General features: G+C 46.6%; 1 protein-coding gene across 1 annotated transcript in view; it reads right to left on the bottom strand.

The window, feature by feature from the left end:
* BRINP1 (BMP/retinoic acid inducible neural specific 1) overlaps positions 1 to 20,127 on the bottom strand; it is a 375,138-nt gene that overhangs the window by 169,024 nt on the left and 185,987 nt on the right. The window lies entirely within an intron of this gene.

The raw sequence follows: 20,127 nt of genomic DNA, 5'->3' as shown, positions 1-20,127 counted from the left end.
GCTCCTCGGGTAACGCCAAAAACCATGCATTAGTCTCTATAGATTTAACAAATATCTAACACTCCTTTGTATTTACAACCATGAAAATCAGATACTCCCATGCGAATAATGAGTAATGACGTCATTATGTCAACCCACTTTAGGGGAGGTTTATTAAAATTCTAATTACGTAGTTTTCCTATTTCCCACCTGAAGAATACTTATGTTAAATTTCAGCTCCTAATATATTGTGAAATAAGAGAATTAGTGATGAGTTAGTCAGTTAGTCAGTGAGTGATTGAGTGAGGGCTTTCACATTTTTATATATATATATATATATATTTCTGTGTGCTCTCCCAAAGTGCAAGTCACACTTGCACTTTGGGAGAGCACACAGGAGTACACTTGAATTTGTTGTTCATTTGTGGATATATACACTATTTTATGAGATTCTCCCCAAGTGGGACCTTCTATCAGCTTTTATTAATTAGACCCTCACGAATTGTGATTTGAGGTCCTATTTTTTTTTAATTGTTCAACAAACCTGTACTGTTAAATGTTCTTAAGGACCTGAAGATCTCTATGATTGTCAATTTTGGATTGTATAGCTGTATTGATCATCCCTCTGAAGAAGTCCGGAAAGGACGAAACGTGTCACGATGGAAGAGAAAGAAAAACGTACCCTTCATATCATCATTGACACAAATTATTGCTATGTGTTTGGGAAAGGGTTATCTCTTTTAGCAATTTGTGCTTTTAATAAATTTATATTATAAATTTATATATGTGTTCAATTGCATTACTGGTATAGTGGGGAGTGATTATTAGCGCCCTCTTATTCATTGTTTGGAGATATATATATATCCCCACTAGATTGTTAGCTCTTCAGAGCAGGGCCCTTTTTCCTCTTGTCTAAGCCCTCTTCTTGACACATTTCACTCAGCGACCATCTTTACCTGCTTTTTCTCCTGCTGGTAAATGGCCCCTCTCTATCTATGGCTGCCAGCCCCAAGTAGTACAATGATTACTCCTTCGCTACTTACATCTAAGCTGTATTATGCTTTGAGAATTGTGGTGCTCTTTGTTACCTGCACTCCATTTTTGTTATTTATTTACTGTTATGCTAAGTTTTGTCTCCCTGTACTGTCCTTTGTACGGCGCTGCGAAACACTTGTGGCGCCCTATAAATAAAATGTAATAATAATAATAATATAGATATTGGTACTTTTGGACTTTTTCTTACATGTGGTATTCAGTGCAGTAACTAGACATTTTAGCACTGTGTGCAAGAAATGTTATCGGCGCCCCCACCCCCTTATGTAATAGGGGCAAAACGTGCCGTAGGCGCACGTAAAAAATATAGGGGCGTGGCTTCATAGGGAAGGAGTGTGACCACAAAATATTACCAGTTCATATTACGTAGAGCCCCTTTTTACACATTACGGCAGACAGATTCCCCTTTTTACACATTACGGCAGACAGATTCCCCTTTTCAGATTCCCTTTTACACATTACGGCAGACAGCATCCTTTTTACACATTACGGCAGACAGATTCCCCTTTTCAGATTCCCTTTTACACATTACGGCAGACAGCATCCTTTTTACACATTACGGCAGACAGAGTTCCCTTTTTAGACATTACGGCAGACAGAGTCCACCTTTTACACATTCCGGCAGACAGAGTCCCCTTTTTACACATTACGGCAGACAACGTCCCCTTTTTACACATTACAACAGACAGAATCCACCTTTTACACATTACGCCAGACAGAGTCCCATTTTTACACATTACGGCAGACAGAGTCCCCCTTTTTACACATTACGGCAGACAGCATCCCCTTCTTACACATTACGGCAGACAGAGTTCCCTTTTTATACATTACAGCAGAAAGAGTCCCCTTTTTACACATTACGGCAGACAGAGTCCCCTTTTTACACATTACGGCAGACAGAGTCCCCTTTTTACACATTACAGCAATAAACAAATAGGTAGGGCTGCGCTAAGGTTAATGAATGGGTTTCAGCTGCTCTGATTAATACAGATATAACAAGTAAGGTTTTAGCAGAGCGCTTGTGTGTGTGATAGACGCATTACCTAAAAAACGAAAAGGGTTAAACAGTGTAATGTTTAAACTCTTTTGTGAATGATTTGGATACGACCAGGTCTGAATTAGCCCCCATGTGCACTGCAGGGGAGGGGGCAGATATAACATGTGCAGAGAGAGTTAGATTTAGGTGCGGTGTGTTCAAACTGAAATCTAAATTGCAGTGTAAAAATAAAGCAGCCAGTATTTACCCTGTACAGAAACAAAATAACCCACCCAAATCTCTCTCTGCACATGCTTGCTGCTACGATCAACTCTGAATTACCCCCAAATACCTGTTTTTTACCATATTGGTTGAACTTTGCAATTATGGAAGGAACCTTGATAGGAGTGAACCAGCACCTATAACTGTCAGTTGCGGTACGCCAGTTAGTCCCATTTGCAGTACAAAGATACCTTTATGTGAAATTCTCATCTACTATACTGTGAGTTGGGATACAACACACACCTGCTTAAAACCAAAATAAACCTTTATATACATGTTATCACTACTGCTATTGTGAGTATGGAACATTTGCTATCATTTACATGCATAAAAGGTGGAGAAATTCTATGATTGAAGAAAACACTCTTCTGAGTCTTACAAGAACACTAGGGGATGTCTCAAATGTGGAGTTTTGACATACAGTACTACACTATTGTATTATTTTTTTCTCCCTTTATATTCACACCGAAAACTGCCTGAGAATATAACTAAGGGCATCATAAAAGGACTCAACATCTGGGAGGTAGGACTCTACAAAAAGGAAGTTTTGTTTTTGTTTTTTTCTTGTGTCTTTTGTTACATACATGATATAGCACTATGTATTGTACCTGTCCACCCTCATATTTTTGGTTATTGTTTGTAAATGCTGTGAATCATTTATTGGAAAGATACGATCATAGCAGCTTTAACGTGCCTGTAGGTGTTATACAATAACTCTTCTATTGATCAGATTGTTGATTGTACATAGAGTTAGTGATCACATTTGCATCGATAGTGCTCTTTGCATTAAAGGGAAAGAGTGCAGATCGTAAAGGAAATGCTTTGGAATTGTCTGAAAATGCCCCTAAAATCACTGGGCAGTGTGGCAGGTGGGGAGTTGACTGGGGCAGCACACCTGTTAAACCATAACGCTGGGTCCTAAGGCGAGCTCAGATAGGAGAGAAACCTGGAGCAATCAGGGTTTCTTTAATAACAAGAATAGAAATGGCAGTCAAAACTGCAGAGAGATCAGGATGAGTTAGGTAAGCTTTCACTTGCAAATCCTCTTTCTATAATTATGAAAATACTTAAATACTGTACTTTATCTTCCTTGAAAAAATAATGTTTTATCTATAATTCTGTACTTTTTTTTCCAGCTTAGCAAAATAGTACCGTGTGACCTAGTTCCTCTACACAGATTTCACACCAGATATACTCCAACTGCTGATCTAGAAATACTCGTATTGGGAACAATATTAAGTCACAGCTACACTTATTGAACACAGTGCATCATCATCTGTAAAACTAAACATTAACCTTGCCTAAAGTCGATATATCCTAAACCCTCTAGGGAAAAAAGACCTTATCAGAGATGGACATAAATTGATGCTGCAGCATTTTGTCCTAGCTCTTTTTAGGTGCACATACATAGGCGTGCGCAGGGGGGGGTGCCTGGTGTGCACAGGCACCCCCTAATGTCTGGCACCCCAATCTCACATGCCTGATGCAGCAATCTCCGAGCAGACTGATTACTGTCCCCTCTGTGCTGCACCCTGTCAGGACTGCATTACTGACTGGACGCCCAGTTAATCAAGGGTGCCACTGCCCAGGGCCGGTGCTAGGGTGTTCGGCGCCCCCCTGCAATCTATAAATTTGCGCCCTCCCATATTTTACAAAGGGACAATGTGCGGCAAAAAGGGATGTGGTTTCACAAGGAAGGAGCATGGCCACACAATAGTACCCCCATTTCAAATTACACCACATTGAAGCACAATCTTATTCACATTACTTCGGGCATAGTAGTGCTGTTTATACACATAATGGCCCTCATTCCGACTTGATTGCACGAAGCTGCTTTTTGCAGCCCGTGTGATCAACTATACTTCGCCTATTGGGGGGTGGGGTTTCCCATAGCAAGGCTGCGTTCGCTTGTGCGGCCCTGCTATGGGGAATAAATTTGTGCAGTTTGTAAGTAAGGCTAGACTTACCAGCTGTGACGTTTTCAGCCTGTTTGGTCCTGGCTCTGACGTCAAACACCCGCCCTGGACACGCCTGCGTTTCTTCAAACACGCCTGCGATTTTCTTACCACTCCCTGAAAACGGCTCCGGACGCTGTGTTGCCGACCAGGAACGCCCACCGCCAGTCAATCTTCAAGCGATCGCCGCTTCGATCACTTTCTTCTTTCCCTTCGTTGTTACCTGGCGACAGACAACAATGCACGTGCGCATTACGGTTCCCGTGTGTGCGCAGTAGTGACCCGGCCACAGCTGTGCGAACGAAAGCACGCTGCGATCGAGTCAGAATGACCCCCAATGTCCGCAGTAGTGGCGCCGGTTATATACATAATACCCCCTGTAGTAGCGCTGCTTATACACATAATAGCCCCTGTAGTAGCGCCGCTTATACACATAATAGCCCCTGTAGTAGCACTGCTTATATTATTATTACCAATTATTTATATAGTGCACACATATTCGGCTGCGCTTTACAGAGAATATTTGCCCATTCACATCAGTCCCTGCCCCAGTGGAGCTTACATTCTATATTCCTACCACATGTACACACAGACACATTCACGCTAGGGTTCATTTTGTTGGGAGCCAATTAACCTACCAGTATATTTTTGGATTGTGGGAGGAAACCAGATTACCCGGAGGAAACACACGCAAGTACGGGGAGAATATACAAACTCCGCACAGTTAGGGCCATGGTGGGAATGGAACCCATGACCTCAGTGCTGTGAGGCAGTAATACTAACCATTACACCATCCGTACTGTATACACATAATAGCCCCTGTAGCAGTACTGCTTAATCACATAATAGCCCCTGTAGTAGCGCTGGTTATATACATAATAGCCCCTGTAGTAGCGCCGGTTACATATAATGCCCCAGTGGTCGAAGTGGAAATTTTGAAGTGGGAGTATGGAAAAATGAAGGTTGCAATTCTGCGCGCTCCGGAAAAGGGCGCATCGTCACTCAAAAGGGGTTGTGTCCATAAGTGCAATGTACCACTCCATATACCCCTTATACACATTATACCACACAGTATGAGTCGAAATTCACATTATAGCACCCAGAATGAGCCAAAATTCATATTATAGCACACATTATAGCACACAGAATGAGCTGAAATTCACATTATAGCACACAGAATGAGCCAAAATTCACATTATAGCACACGGAATGAGCCGAAATTCACATTATAGCACACGGTATAGGTATAGCATTATAGCACAGGATGGGAGAAGTAGTTCGGAGCAGGATGGGAGCAGTGGTGCGGAGCAGGGGGGGCAGTATGGGAGCAGTGGTGCGGAGCAGGGGGGCAGTATGGCAGCAGTTGTGCAGAGCAGGGGGGGGCAGTATGAGAGCAGTGGGGCCCGTATGGGAGCAGTGGTGCGGAACAGGGGGCAGTATGGGAGCAGTGGTGCGGAGCAGGCCGGGGGCAGTATGGCAGCAGTGGTGCGGAGCAGGGGGGGCAGTATGGGAGCAGTGGTGCGGAGCAGGGGGGGCAGTATGGTAGTAGTGGTGTGGAGCAGGGGGGGGGACAGTATGGTAGCAGTGGTGCTGAGCATGGGGGGCAGTATGGTAGTGAAAGGTGCTCGCTAAGTTAAACAAGAATGTCACCTGCTCCCCGTAGATCCTGGGTCCCGGCAGCCGTCATTCCCGCCATGGTCACTGCTCTCCATAGTTCCCATCCGCCGTCACTCCCTCCGTGGACGGTGGCAGCAGCCTCACACAGAGCCGCGGCACCGTTTACCGCTCCTCCATATCCACACTGCACGGCACACGAACGAGACCTGGCGCCTCAAGGGGGGGGGGGGGGGGGGACATTAATCGGTGGCAAGCGTGTGAGTGGGGGGTGCACACACCTATGGTCTGCACAGCATACTGCTATTAGTTTAAAAAAAAAAAAAACTTCTTCCGGGTCAGTGGCGAAGTGCCGGTACACTGGCGCCGGCCCACTTCAACCACTGTAATGCACTCAGAAGTGCCATTTATATAAATTATGCCCCCCACCCACATACACATAGACAGAGACACACACATACATACATACATACATATATACATACATACATACATACATACACACAGACACACACACACAGATACTTTCCCTCCACATACCATCTGGCTGGCCACAGTTTCTGTCCTGCACAGGCTCTGCAGCCTGGTCCCGTGTAGCTCTGCCCCTCGGCGCCGTGTAGTCCCGCCCCCTTTTCGGCCAGGATACGGAGGACACTGCAGGAAGGTAAGGGGAGGCTTCAAGCTGCCGACGCCGCTGCCTGTCAAATAGTGTGACAGGCACAGCAGCCAGCAGTAGCAGCAGGGGGCCCAGGCGCTGCACTGGGATGAAGTGCAGGGACAGCGCCTCTCCCAGCCTGGCGCCTACCTGCACTGCATCCCTTTGCTGAGTGGGTAGTGCCGGCCCTGCCACTGCCACCGGCTTTCAAACTCCTGGCTCCACCTCCATGTACAGAAACAGCATGATGTGAGTGATGACGTCAAGCTGCGCGCACGCCCACCCGCCAGCCTCTCTTCTTCTATGCCATTGCAACCCCAGCCGCTGATGAGGAGTAGCATGCAGCCAGCGTTCCCCTCAGGAAGACAAATTCAATACTGGCAGGCGGTCGGCAGCAGCAGTGACACGTCACTTGTTTTTCCAGCAGCAGCAGCACTAGTCTGCCACTGTCAGTGAGTGACTGACTTGTAACTTGTAAGTAAGCTGCTGCAGCCTGTAGGGGAAAGAGAGGGGGACCCAGACCAGGCTGAGGAGGAGCACTGTTATTACAATGAGTGCCATCAGGGGTGTTTGTTTGGTGCATACCACAACATCTGACAATGGGGGTAATTCAGACCTGATCGCAGCAGCAAATTGTTAGCAGTTGGGCAAAACCATGTGCACTGCAGGTGGGGCAGGTGTAACATGTGCAGAGAGAGTTAGATTTGGGTGGGTTATATTGTTTCTGTGCAGGGTAATACTGGCTGCTTTATTGTTACACTGCAATTTAGACTTCAGTTTGCACACACCCCGCCCAAATCTAACTCTCTGCACATGTTACATCTGCTCCACCTGCAGTGCACATGGTTTTGCTCAACTGCTAACAAATTTCCCGCTGCGATCAGGTCTGAATTACGCCCCCTGTATCTGCATTATTAGGATTGGTACAAGGGTGGATATTTTATAGTGCGCTGACCGTCAGTAGACGGTGCTAGACACGCCCAATAGGTGGTGCTAGACACACCCCTCTGATGGTGCACCCCCTAATAAAATGTGCTGCGCACGCCTATGTGCACATACGTGTCTTTTCAGATGCATGTCTTTGTTTTCCAAGGCAACTTGTACATATAGCCATTTACACCAAGGAGTTTGGGATAGAGGTTGAAGGGGGCGTGTAGATGCAGCCATAATACACTAAGGGGTAAATTTACTAAGATTGGAGTTCTATTTAAGATGGGATGTTGCCCATAGCAACCAATCAGATTCCAGGTATTATCTTCTAGAAGGTGCTAGATAAATGAGAAGTAGAATCTGATTGGTTGCTATGGGTAATATCCTTTCTTAAATAGAACTCCCATCTTAGTAAATTTATCCCATAGTGCGGGTTAACACTTGGCATGAGCGGGTTCAGTTCCATGAGAACCAAACCCCCCTGAACATCACGTCCCGAGCCAGAACCAGAACGAAGCAAAATTTCATCATCCCGCTGTCGGATTCTCGTGGGTTTTGGAATCCATATAAACAGCCGTGTGTCACCTCCATTTTCACTCCAGTCCTGGTGAGTGTAGCGAGAGGACGTGTCTGTGTGGGAAAGTGGTGTGGCACGTGGGGTGGCGACCTGCTCTTTTGTGTCATTCCTGTGTTGTCTTGTGCTGCATCAGTCCAGTGTGGTGTCTTGTGCTGCATCAGTCCAGTTACAGTCCAGTGTGGTGTCACTGTGCTGCCATAAATCCAGTGCTGCTGTATAAATCCAGTCCAGTGGTGGTGTCTTGTGCTGCATCAGTCCATTGGTGGTGTCCTGTGCTGCCATAAGTCCATTGGTGGTGTCCTGTGCTGCCATAAGTCCAGTGGTGCTGCTGTATAAGTCCAGTCCAGTGGTGCTGTGTTGTGCTGCATCAGTCCAGTGGTGGTGTCCTGTGCTGCCATAAGTCCAGTGGTGGTGTCCTGTGCTGCCATAATTCCAGTGGTGCTGCCGTATAAGTCCAGTCCAGTGGTGCTGCCGTATAAGTCCAGTCCAGTGGTGCTGACATATAAGTCCAGTCCAGTGATGCTGCCGTATAAGTCCAGCAGTACTGCCGTATAAGTCCAGTCCAGTGGTGCTGCCATATAAGTCCAGGGGTACTGCCGTATAAGTCCAGTACAGTGGTGCTGCTATATAAGTCCAGTGATGCTGCCATATAAGTCCAGTCCAGTGGTGCTGCCATATAAGTCCAGTCCAGTGGTGCTGCCGTATAAGTCCAGCGGCACTGCCATATAAGTCCAGTCCAGTGGTGCTGCCCTATAAGTCCAGTCCAGTGGTGCTGCCATATAAGTCCTGGGGTACTGCTGTGTAAGTCCAGTCTAGTGGTGCTGCCAAATAAGTCCAGAGGTACTGCCATATAATTCCAGCGGTACTGCCGTATAAGTCCAGTCCAATGGTGCTGCTGTATAAGTCCAGTGGTGCTGCCACATAATTCCAGTCCAGTGTGCCATATAATTCCAGTCCAGTGGTGCTGCCATATAAGTCCAGGGGTACTGCCGTATAAGTCAACAGGTACTGCCATATAAATCCAGTCCAGTGGTGCTGCCGTATAAGTCCAGTGGTGCTGCTGTAGAAGTCCAGTCCAGTGGTGCTGCCATACACTGTAAGTCCAGGGGTACTGCTGTATAAGTCCAGGGGTAATGCCGTATAAGTCCAGTCCAGTGGTGCTGCTGTATACGTCCACTGATGCTGCCGTATAAGTTCAGTCCAGTGGTGCTGCCGTATAAGTCCAGTGATGCTTCCGTATAAGTCTAGCGGTACTGCCATATAAGTCCAGTCAAGTGGTGCTGCCGTATTAGTCCAGTGGTGCTGCCATATAAGTCCAGTCCAGTGGTGCTGCCATATAAGCCCAGTCAAGTGGTGCTGCCGTTTAAGTCTAGTGGTGATGCTGTATAAGTTCAGGGGTACTGTCGTGTAAATCCAGTCCAGTGGTGCTGCCATATAAGTCCAGGGGTACTGCTGTATAAGTCCAGCGGTACTGCCGTATAAGTCCAGTCCAGTGGTGCTGCTGTGTAAGTCCAGCGGTACTGCCGTATAAGTCCAGTCCAGTGGTGCTTCCTTATATGTTCAGCGGTATTGCCGTGTAAGTCCAACGGTAGTGCCGTATAAGTCCAGGGGTACTGCCATATAAGTCTAGTCCAGTAGTGCTGCCATATAAGTCCAGTGGTGCTGCCATATAAGTCCAGTCCAGTGGTGCTGTCATATAAGTCCAGTCCAGCTTTGCTGCCGTATAAGTTCAAGGGTTACTGCCATGTAAGTCCAGTCCAGTGGTGCTGCCGTATAAGTCCAGGGGTACTGCCATATAATTCCAGCAGTACTGCCATATGAGTTCAGAGGTGCTCCCGTATTATAAGTCATGGGGTACTGCAGTATTAGTCTAGTCCAGTGGTGCTGCCATATAATTCCAGTCCCGTACTGCGGCCGTATAAGTCCAGTCCACTGGTACTTCTGTATAAGTCCAGTGGTGCTGCAATATAAGTCCAGAGTTACTGCCGTATAAGTCCAGGGGTACTGCGGTATAAGTCCAGTCCAGTGGTGCTGCTGTATAAGTCAAGTGGTGCTGCCATATAAGTCCAGTACAGTGGTGCTGCTATATAAGTCCAGGGGTACTGCTGTATAAGTTCAGCTGTACTACCGTATAAGTCCAGGGGTACTGCTGTATAAGTCCAGCCAGTGGTGCTGCTGTATAAGTCCAGTGGTGCTGCCATATATGTCCAGGGGTACTGCCGTATAAGTCCAGGGGTACTGACATATAAGTCCAGTCCAGTAGTGCTGCCATATAAATCAAGTCCAGTGGTGCTGCCGTATAAGTCCAGGGGTACTGCTGTATAAGTCCAGTCTAGTGGTGCTGCCATATAAGTTCAGTGGTGCTGCCGTATAAGTCCAGCGGTACTGCCATATGAGTCCAGGGGTACTGCTGTATAAGTCCAGTTCAGTGGTGCTGCCATATAAGTCCAGTCCAGTGGTGCTGCTGTATAAGCCCTGTGGTGCTGGGTATAAGTCCAGGTGTATTGCATATAAGTCCAGTGGTACTTCTGTGTAAGTCCAGTCCAGTGACGCTGCCGTATAAGTCCAGTACAGTGGTGCTGCCGTATAAGTCCAGTGGTGCTGCCATATAAGTCCAGTCCAGTGGTGCTGTCGTAGATATGTCCAGTCCAGTGGTGCTGCCATATAAGTTTTGTGGTGCTGCCATATAAGTCCAGGGGTACTACCATGTAATTGTGAAAAGAAAGAAAAACGGCTGTGCTTGGGGTATTGCAAGTGGGTAAGAGATATGGAGAGTTGACAAAAAATAATCTATATAAAATTGTTTATTGTTATATTTAATACATCAACGATGAATAAAAATGAACACAATTAAAAGAATAAATATCTATACTCTGAAAACACCGTTGTATGGGTACACAGTATCAGTCTTAATTTGTATATAGTGTTCACCTGATTCGGGGTATAAAAATGATACTGTTTAAAGTTGTAGCAGAAATGTAACTAAATAGTTACAGTTTAGCTCTCCAAGGTTTATTCACTGAGATGACTGAAGAAATAAAGCTTTTTTTTATGTAAGAGTTATAAAAGCAGCAGAGCTCTTCTACAGTAATAAGAGAAGATGAGGGCCCAGCGGTCAGATGTATAGTGGACAATATATAATATTACCTCTCCTAGGGGCTGGTATTACCGAGCGTCCTCGTGGAGTCCTGTATAAAGCCCACAATATGATGCTAAGGAGAGGAGTTCAATGTAGAAATAGTTATCCAAGCTTGCTCCTTAATATATGAGTCCCGGATATGGATACAGGACAAATACCTTTATATTCCCTTGGGCTGGTGGAGATCCTTTTATTGCCCTAAATGCGGGGAATCATGCATCTCCAGGACATCAATCGGAGCAGACGCTGTGACCGCTAATTGCGGAGAAGTACTCAGCTGTGGCGCCAGCCGGAGCCGTTAGTGGCAATGAAGTTGGAGATTGAAGCGCTGTCCCGTAGCCAGGGGCAGCCGCCAGATGGTGCGAGCTGGCGCCGTGTGAAGACCGCAATGGAGCCGCCGTGTGAATGGGAAAATCCTCTGCTGCAGAACGGAGTTCCTTGGAGATAAAGGTGCCGTTGAATCCGTGAGCAGAGTAAAGGGGGTGGCTCCTCCCCCTTTACTCTGCTCACCGATTCAACGGCACCTTTATCTCCAAGGAACTCCGTTCTGCAGCAGAGGATTTTCCCATTCACACGGCGGCTCCATTGCGGTCTTCACACGGCGCCAGCTCGCACCATCTGGCGGCTGCCCCTGGCTACGGGACAGCGCTTCAATCTCCAACTTCATTGCCACTAACGGCTCCGGCTGGCGCCACAGCTGAGTACTTCTCCGCAATTAGCGGTCACAGCGTCTGCTCCGATTGATGTCCTGGAGATGCATGATTCCCCGCATTTAGGGCAATAAAAGGATCTCCACCAGCCCAAGGGAATATAAAGGTATTTGTCCTGTATCCATATCCGGGACTCATATATTAAGGAGCAAGCTTGGATAACTATTTCTACATTGAACTCCTCTCCTTAGCATCATATTGTGGGCTTTATACAGGACTCCACGAGGACGCTCGGTAATACCAGCCCCTAGGAGAGGTAATATTATATATTGTCCACTATACATCTGACCGCTGGGCCCTCATCTTCTCTTATTACTGTAGAAGAGCTCTGCTGCTTTTATAACTCTTACATAAAAAAAAAAGCTTTATTTCTTCAGTCATCTCAGTGAATAAACCTTGGAGAGCTAAACTGTAACTTTTTAGTTACATTTCTGCTACAACTTTAAACAGTATCATTTTTATACCCCGAATCAGGTGAACACTATATACAAATTAAGAATGATACTGTGTGCCGATACAACGGTGTTTTCAGAGTATAGATATTTATTTGTTTAATTGTGTTCATTTTTATTCATTGTTGATGTATTAAATAGAACAATAAACAATTTTATATAGATTATTTTTTGTCAACTCTCCATATCTCTTACCCACTTGCAATACCCCAAGCGCAGCCGTTTTTCTTTCTTTTCACAATTGCATCTTAAAGGCACATGCACAGTGCTTTTTTTCGGCAGCACTCAGGTGTCATTGCATTTTGGTAGTTCATCCATTTAGGCGCTGTCAGCAGTTTGTTTGTGGTTTAGTACTGCCATGTAAGTCCAGTCCAGTGGTGCTGCCGTATAAGTCCAGGGGTACTGCCATATAATTCCAGCAGTACTGCCATATAAGTTCAGAGATGCTGCCGTATTATGTCATGGGGTATTGCAGTATAAGTCCAGTCCAGTGGTGCTGCCATATAATTCCAGTCCCGTACTGCGGCCGTATAAGTCCAGTCCACTGGTACTTCTGTATAAGTCCAGTGGTGTTGCCATATAAGTCCAGGGTTACTGCCGTATAAGTCCAGGGGTACTGCCGTATAAGTCCAGACCAGTGGTGCTGCCGTATAAGTCAAGTGGTGCTGCCATATAAGTCCAGTACAGTGGTGCTGCCATATAAGTCCAGGGGTACTGCTGTATAAGTCCAAGTCCAGCCCAGTGGTGCTGCCATATAAGTCCAGCTGTACTGCCATATAAGTCCAGGGGTACTGCTCAGTAGCGGATATTGCCACGGGTAAGCAGGACTTTTGCCCGGGGTGCAGCCTTCCGGAGGGTGCCGGCGCCATCCGGAGGGTGCCGCACCATGGCAAGATCCGCCACTGTGCACCCCGCAGTGTTTCCCCCCCCGCTGGTCCCCCACTGTGATGGGAACCAGACGCTACGCGTCTAGTTTCCCTTCGTGGAGAGGACCTTTGCTGTGCGGTGCGCGATGACGTCATTGCGCACCGCACAGCATTGTGGCACAGACGCTAGGGGTCATAATTGACCTCTAGTGTCTATGCATCCAAGGAGAGAAGCTGCGCCAGCAGAGGTCTGCAGCGGTCTGGAATCAGGAGCGGGGATGTAAGTTTACTATTTTTTTTTTCAGCGGTGCTACAAATGAGGGCGTAACTGACTACGCACGTATTAAGCCACGCCCCTAATGTTTTTGCCCTGGGCGCCACAAGGGCAAGAACCAGCCCTGGTACTGCTGTATAAGTCCAGCCAGTGGTGCTGCCGTATATATGTCCAGGAGTACTGCCGTATAAGTCCAGGGGTACTGCCGTATAAGTCCAGTCCAGTTGTGCTGCCATATAAATCAAGTCCAGTGGTGCTGCCGTATAAGTCCAGGGGTACTGCTGTATAAGTCCAGTCTAGTGGTGCTGCCATATAAGTTCAGTGGTGCTGCCGTATAAGTCCAGCGGTACTGCCATATGAGTCCAGGGGTACTGCCATATAAGTCAAGTCCAGTGGTGCTGCCGTATTATTCCAGTCCAGTGGTGCTGCTGTATAAGCCCTGTGGTGCTGCCGTATTAGTCCAGGGGTACTGCATATAAGTCCAGTGGTACTTCCGTATAAGTCCAGTCCAGTGGCACTGCCGTATAAGTCCAGTACAGTGGTGCTGCCATATATGCCCTGGGGTACTGCTGTATAAGTCCAGTCCAGTGGTGCTGCCATATAAGTCCATGGGTACTGCCATATAAGTCCAGTCCAGTGGTGCTGCCATATAATTCTAGTGGTGTTGTCCTGTGCTGTATATTATTGTCTCCAAATAAAGGGGTCATTAATATTTAATCCAAATCATTTTTACAGGGTTTGTTCTGTGTGGTGTAGGGGTACCCTCTCCTGTGCTGCATATTTTTATATAACTCCAGAAAAATAATGGAGAACAAAAATTTGGAGGATAAAATAGGGAAAGATCAAGAACCACTTCCTCCTACTGCTGCTGCTGCCGCTGCTGTTATTGCTGCTGGGAGTCGATTATCATCCCAGAGAGGAAGTCGAAAGACCACTTGTACTACTTCAACTAAGCAATTGACTGTCCAACAGTCCTTTGCGAAGAAGATGAAATGTGACAGCAGTCATCCTGTTGCAAAGCGGATAACTGAGGCCTTGACAGCTATGTTGGTGTTAGACATGTGTCCCGTAACTGCCATTAGTGCAGTGGGATTTAGACAATTGATGGAGGTAGTCTGTCCCCAGTACCAAATACCATCTAGATTCCACTTTACTAGGAAAGTGATTCCTGGACTGTACAGGGACAAGTAAAGTGTCCTCAGTGTCCTGAAAAATGCGGTTGTACCCAGTATCCACTTAACCACAGACATGTGGACAAGTGGAGCAGGGCAAACTAAGGACTACATGACTGTGACAACCCACTGGGTAGATGAATTGACTCCTGTTTCCGTAAGAGGCACACCGCTGACAACCTCTTATGGAAACTGGCTAACCCCACTTAGACTCTCCTGGGGATTTGTGATATCGGACAATGCCACCAATATTGTGCGAGCATTACATCTGGGCAAATTCAAGCATGTCCCAGGTTTTGCACATACAATTAATTTGGTGGTGCAGAAGTTTTTGAAAAATGACAGGGGCATCCAGTAGATGCTGTCGGTGGCCCGAAAAATTGCAGGCCACTTTCGACATTCAGCCACTGCATGCCACTCCTAGATGGGCCAGGTGTTTGTGCCGCTAACTTGGGTCGCATAGCTTAGTCATCCAGCTACCTCATTGCACCTTGTTTTCTTCTTTGCATGATGTGCTGTTAGGGGCCTAGTTTTTAAAAGTGCCATCCACTCTGCTACTGCAGTGCCACTCCTAGATGGGCCAGGTGATTGTGCCGCACACTTGTGTCACTTAGCTCAGTCATCCAGCAACCTCTGTGCACTTTTTTTTTCTTTGCATCATGTGCTGTTTGGGCCATAGTTTTTAAAACTGCCATCCAGTCTAACACTGCAGTGCCACTCCTAGATGGGCCAGGTGTTTGTGTTGCACACTTGTGTTGCTTAGCTTAGTCATCCAGCAACCTCGGTGCACCTCTTTTTTCTTTGCATCATGTGCTGTTTGGCAGGGCCGTAACTACGTGTGTGCCAAGTGGGCTTGGCACACAGCGCAGTTGCCCTGAGGGCGCACGGCCAGCGGCATGTAATGAGTCAAATTGACTCATTACATGCCGCCTCTGCTGTGTGCGCCGTGCGCCGCGCTGTGGAGGGAGAAGAGGACCAGCGCCGGGCAGCGGAGAAGGAGGAGGAGGGAGGGGGAGCAGGGAGCCGCAGCAGCGCTATGTCATTGGTAGTAAGCGCCGCTGCAGCATCCCCCTCTCCTTCTGTATTGGCTGCCCGGCGCTGCTGTGGATGCTGGGATGCGGTTCCTCCATCCCAGCATCCACAGCAGCGCCGGGCAGCCAATACGGAAGGAGAGGGGGATGCTACAGCGGCGCTTACTACCAATGAAATAGCGCTGCTGCGGCTCCCTGCTCCCCCTCCCTCCTCCTCCTTCTCACCTCACTGCCTGCACCGAGGGAGCTGCACGAGGAGCCTGAGTGCCAGCAGGGAGATGGTAAGTATATCTCTCTTTCTCTCTCTCTCTCTCTCTCTCTCTCTCTCTCTCTCTAAGGGGGTCACCGTCTGCCGCAATGTGTAAAAAGGGGGATGGCTGCCGCAATGTGTAAAAAGGGGGACTGGCTGCCGCAATGTGTAAAAAGGGGGACTGTCTGCTGTAATGTATAAAAGGGGCTCTACCTGGTGTAGTGGCGCTACTGTGCAGCGTAATTTGAATAATGTAGACTACTGTGCACCGTAGTATGAATTGCTATTATTTTGTGGCCACGCCCCTTTCCCGTGAAGCCACGCCCCTATACATTTTTCGCGCGCCTGCGGCGCGCACTGCCCCTGTCTTACATGGGGGGGGGGGGCGCGCCACTGTCGTTTCTTGCACACAGCGCTAAAATGCCTAGTTACGCCACCGCTGTTTGGGGCCTAGTTTTGAAAAGTGCCATCCTGTCTGCCACTGCAGTGCCACTCCTAGATGGGCCAGGTGTTTGTGTCGCACACTTGTGTCGCTTAGCTTAGACATCCAGGAACCTCAGTGCACCTCTTTTTTTCTTTGCATCATGTGCTGTTTGGGGTCTATTTTTTAAAAGTGCCATCCTGCCTGACACTGCAGTGTCCCTCCTAGATGGGCCAGGTGTTTGTGTCGCACACTTGTGTTGCTTAGCAAAGTCATCCAACTACCTTGGTGCAACCTTTTGGCCTAAAAACAATATTGTGAGGTGTGAGGTGTTCAGAATAGACTGGAAATGAGTGGAAATGAATGTTATTGAGGTTAATAAATGCTGTAGAATCAAAATGACCCCAAAATTCTGTGATTTTAGCTTTGTGTTTTTTTCACAACCAATCTAGATCCAAAACACGAGCGGGGATCCAGATCCAAAACCAAAACACAAAACACGAAAAATTTCCGCCGCACATCTCTAATTAACACAAATTGATAAGATGGGCTGCGAAAAAGAGTAAATACACACATTGCAGGGGTATGACTAGCAGATACTCAAACCCTGGTGTAAGGTGCCACTTGATGATGACAGCTGAAGTTCGCATCTGATTCGTCGAATGCACCAAAGACACGCCCATTAATGCAAAGCTATTAAACTATTGCAAATGTGATTTAAAAGCAAGACTAATGTGTACTGAATCCTCATAAAAAAAAAATAAAGTGTGTGTAAACCATTCTGTTTCAGAAAGGGAAGGCTACCCACAACTTTATCAGTGTTAACATTTAAAAATATATAATTTTATATTTGCATCTTATTTGATGAGCATATCACATGCTCCAAGCACTTATTATCTACACTCTCCGGCAATTTACCCCAGTGTGCACGAGTTGTGTACTGCGATTTTCAGCAGCTTTTGTGCTCACAGGGAAGCCACACCACCTATTAGGGTATGCAGTCAGCATATCGATAGTTAGGATCCGGGCTGTCACAATAAAATTGATATAAGTGGTTTCATTTCTGGGGCAAGTGTTTGGCATTCTAAGGTTATCCAGGGCATTTCCCTACTTTGACAAAGTCCCTGCAAACTATTATCCACACTAAATTCTATAGCACAAATATATATATGTTGTCATTGGGGCATATTTATTATCGGGTTTTAGACCCAATAATTAAAATTTCTGATTGCTGCAACAAGAAATCATGTACCGCCCAGAATTAAGATACTCATCCAAGGAGACGAGCTCTGGTAGTAGATCTTCCCTGCAATCACTTTACTTTCTGCTGCGGGACCCCTGCACGCTACTGCACACACACACGCACGGTCATCAGACTGCACATGGGTGAGTGGCAAGGAAGAATCCTGCAGATCCCTCTCCCAATAAAATGTGCCTAAAAATGGTGTTAGATCCACATTTGGAAGCTCAATAGCTCTGATACAATTGCATAAAATCTATTGGTGCTACTGTTGCGATCGGAAACAGCCTGAACGCTTACATTTTGCCTTGTTTTTGGAAGATTTCCCGCATGATCAGTTTAATAAATACAGTATGTCCCATTGAGTGGTATACACAACAGATATACCTACAATGAGTATAGGTGCCATATGCTTATTTAAAAGCAACCGTGCTGGTGCCTGGCTTGTCACTACTATCGCTTTACCTGCCGTCTAAGGGGGTGATTCAGACCTGATCGTAGATGTGCTAAAAATAGCACATCTACGATCAGTTTCTCTGACATGCGGGGAGACACCCAGCACAGAGCTAGTCCGCCCCGCATGTCAGGGCCAGCCCCCCGCACAGGTGCAAAAGCATTACACGGTGGCAATGCTTTCGCACCTGCCATGTAGCGCCCTGCCTACGCAGCCTAGCTGCGCTGGCAAGTGACTACTCACCATGTTCTGGATCGCATCGGCTGTGTGTGATGTCACGCAGCCGCTGTGGCCCACCCCCGCAACAGTCCGCCTGCATTATCCAAACCGCACCCCACCAAAGGCGTTCTCTAATACCGTTGGCACGGCACCTCCCGCCTCGCAACCCTCTGCCTGTCAATCAGGCAATGGCGATCACAGCAGTGAAATGCCCTTACATCTCACTGGGTGCGCGTGCGCACTCCCCAAAGGGCATCAGGCTACGATCACTGCCGCTGCAGCGATCGGGTCTGAATTAGGCCCCAGGTGTGTTGTCTCTTTTGTCAGCGGCACATAACTATAAGCTCTCAGCGCACACCATCTGTTTGCAGCTCTAAATCTGCCACATTCCATAACCACGCACTACATCCTGTTTGCTGTATTTTCGTGTGCCTAGGACTGCAGCTCCAATGGTTAATCTGTGACAGTCTGCTGATTCCATTATCAGCCAGTCAGTCTGGGGAGCATGTCTCTCACTGACTATTTTAAGCTATCACAATTAATGTGTTTCTCTGAGTAGTGGGCACTGTTGAGTCAGTAGTAAAGAGACATAGAAGAACTAAGCATATGATTATAAATGTCAGGCATAAAGGAATCGTAACGCAGCAGGTACACACACCCAGGAACACAGCAACAGGAGCAAAGTAAACCAGTACAAAGCAAGTATTTACTTCAGTTCGTGACCTGAGTCTTTATGCCCAGGTCTACTCTTTCCTCATAGTAGAATTCTTTAGACTGGGCCATCATGCTTTGTGTCCAGATGGCAAAAATTAGGATGACTCCTAGAACCAGCTAATCGTGGTATTCTCATCTAGCTCCGATAGAGCGAGATATGCACACCGGTAATCACTTGCCCCCAGGACTAAACACATGGCAGTAGGAGCTCTTGCCAATTACTGAAGATAGGACAGAAAAGAATTGTATACAGCAACTCACAAAACCAGGTATGCAGACAAGAACGCTCACAGCTTTCACAGATTGTATCCCTTTTATTAAATTAGACTTTATTGATTTTCCCCTAAAATACTGTTTGTTTAGAGTATCCCATGGCTTAAATACCTGATGATCATTTGTATTACATGTGCTCATTTTATCTGTGTGAACCTAATTATTACATTGCTCAGTGTGCCTGATTTTTATTTATTTTTATCCAAAATCCACGAAGGCACAAAATTATACCACCAGCTCCAAAGTGATGCATTATCCAAATCCATTTGCAGGCAGCAAATGGCTTCATACTCTTCCTCACATCTGTAAACCCCATTTCATTTCAATAACCACGTTGCAAAATTAAATGTTATTTCTGCAGTCTGCATTGCTCTTCAAAACTATGAGCAGCGATACTGTATATCACACAGGTATCTGTACTTTGCAATGCTTATGCTCACTCGGTCTAACTTCTCCCTCAACCTGTGTAAGCTTCTGCTCATATACAAGTGCCACCACCTAATACAGTAATGTGCACTTATGCAATTCAAGGCAAGGAACTCCACTGTAAACAATACTATTAAAATGGAAATTGCGCTGATGCGGTGTGAGGAATCACAGAGGGATTTCTAAATGCAATTCAGTATATTTTAGACACAATAAACCAAATGTAGCCCGCACAGAACGAAATGCAACAACAGATGTTTTGATCCCATGGTGGATTTATATGGAGGCCAAAGAGCTGCATAGCCAGAAGTGCTTCTCCACACCTGGCGCCATGGCAACAACATAAGTTTAGTAGGACATCATCATACCAAGTATCATAGCTAAATTTATTGTGATTAATGTATCACCCATGCCATCTCAGATTACATGTGCCTGGTGAAGTCAACCAATGATGAAACGCAACTG

The sequence above is a fragment of the Pseudophryne corroboree genome, chromosome 8 (genome assembly GCF_028390025.1).
Source record: "Pseudophryne corroboree isolate aPseCor3 chromosome 8, aPseCor3.hap2, whole genome shotgun sequence".
Taxonomy (NCBI): domain Eukaryota; kingdom Metazoa; phylum Chordata; class Amphibia; order Anura; family Myobatrachidae; genus Pseudophryne; species Pseudophryne corroboree.
The sequence above is the reverse complement of the archived record's forward strand: the minus strand, read 5'-3'. Positions and strand labels throughout refer to the sequence as shown.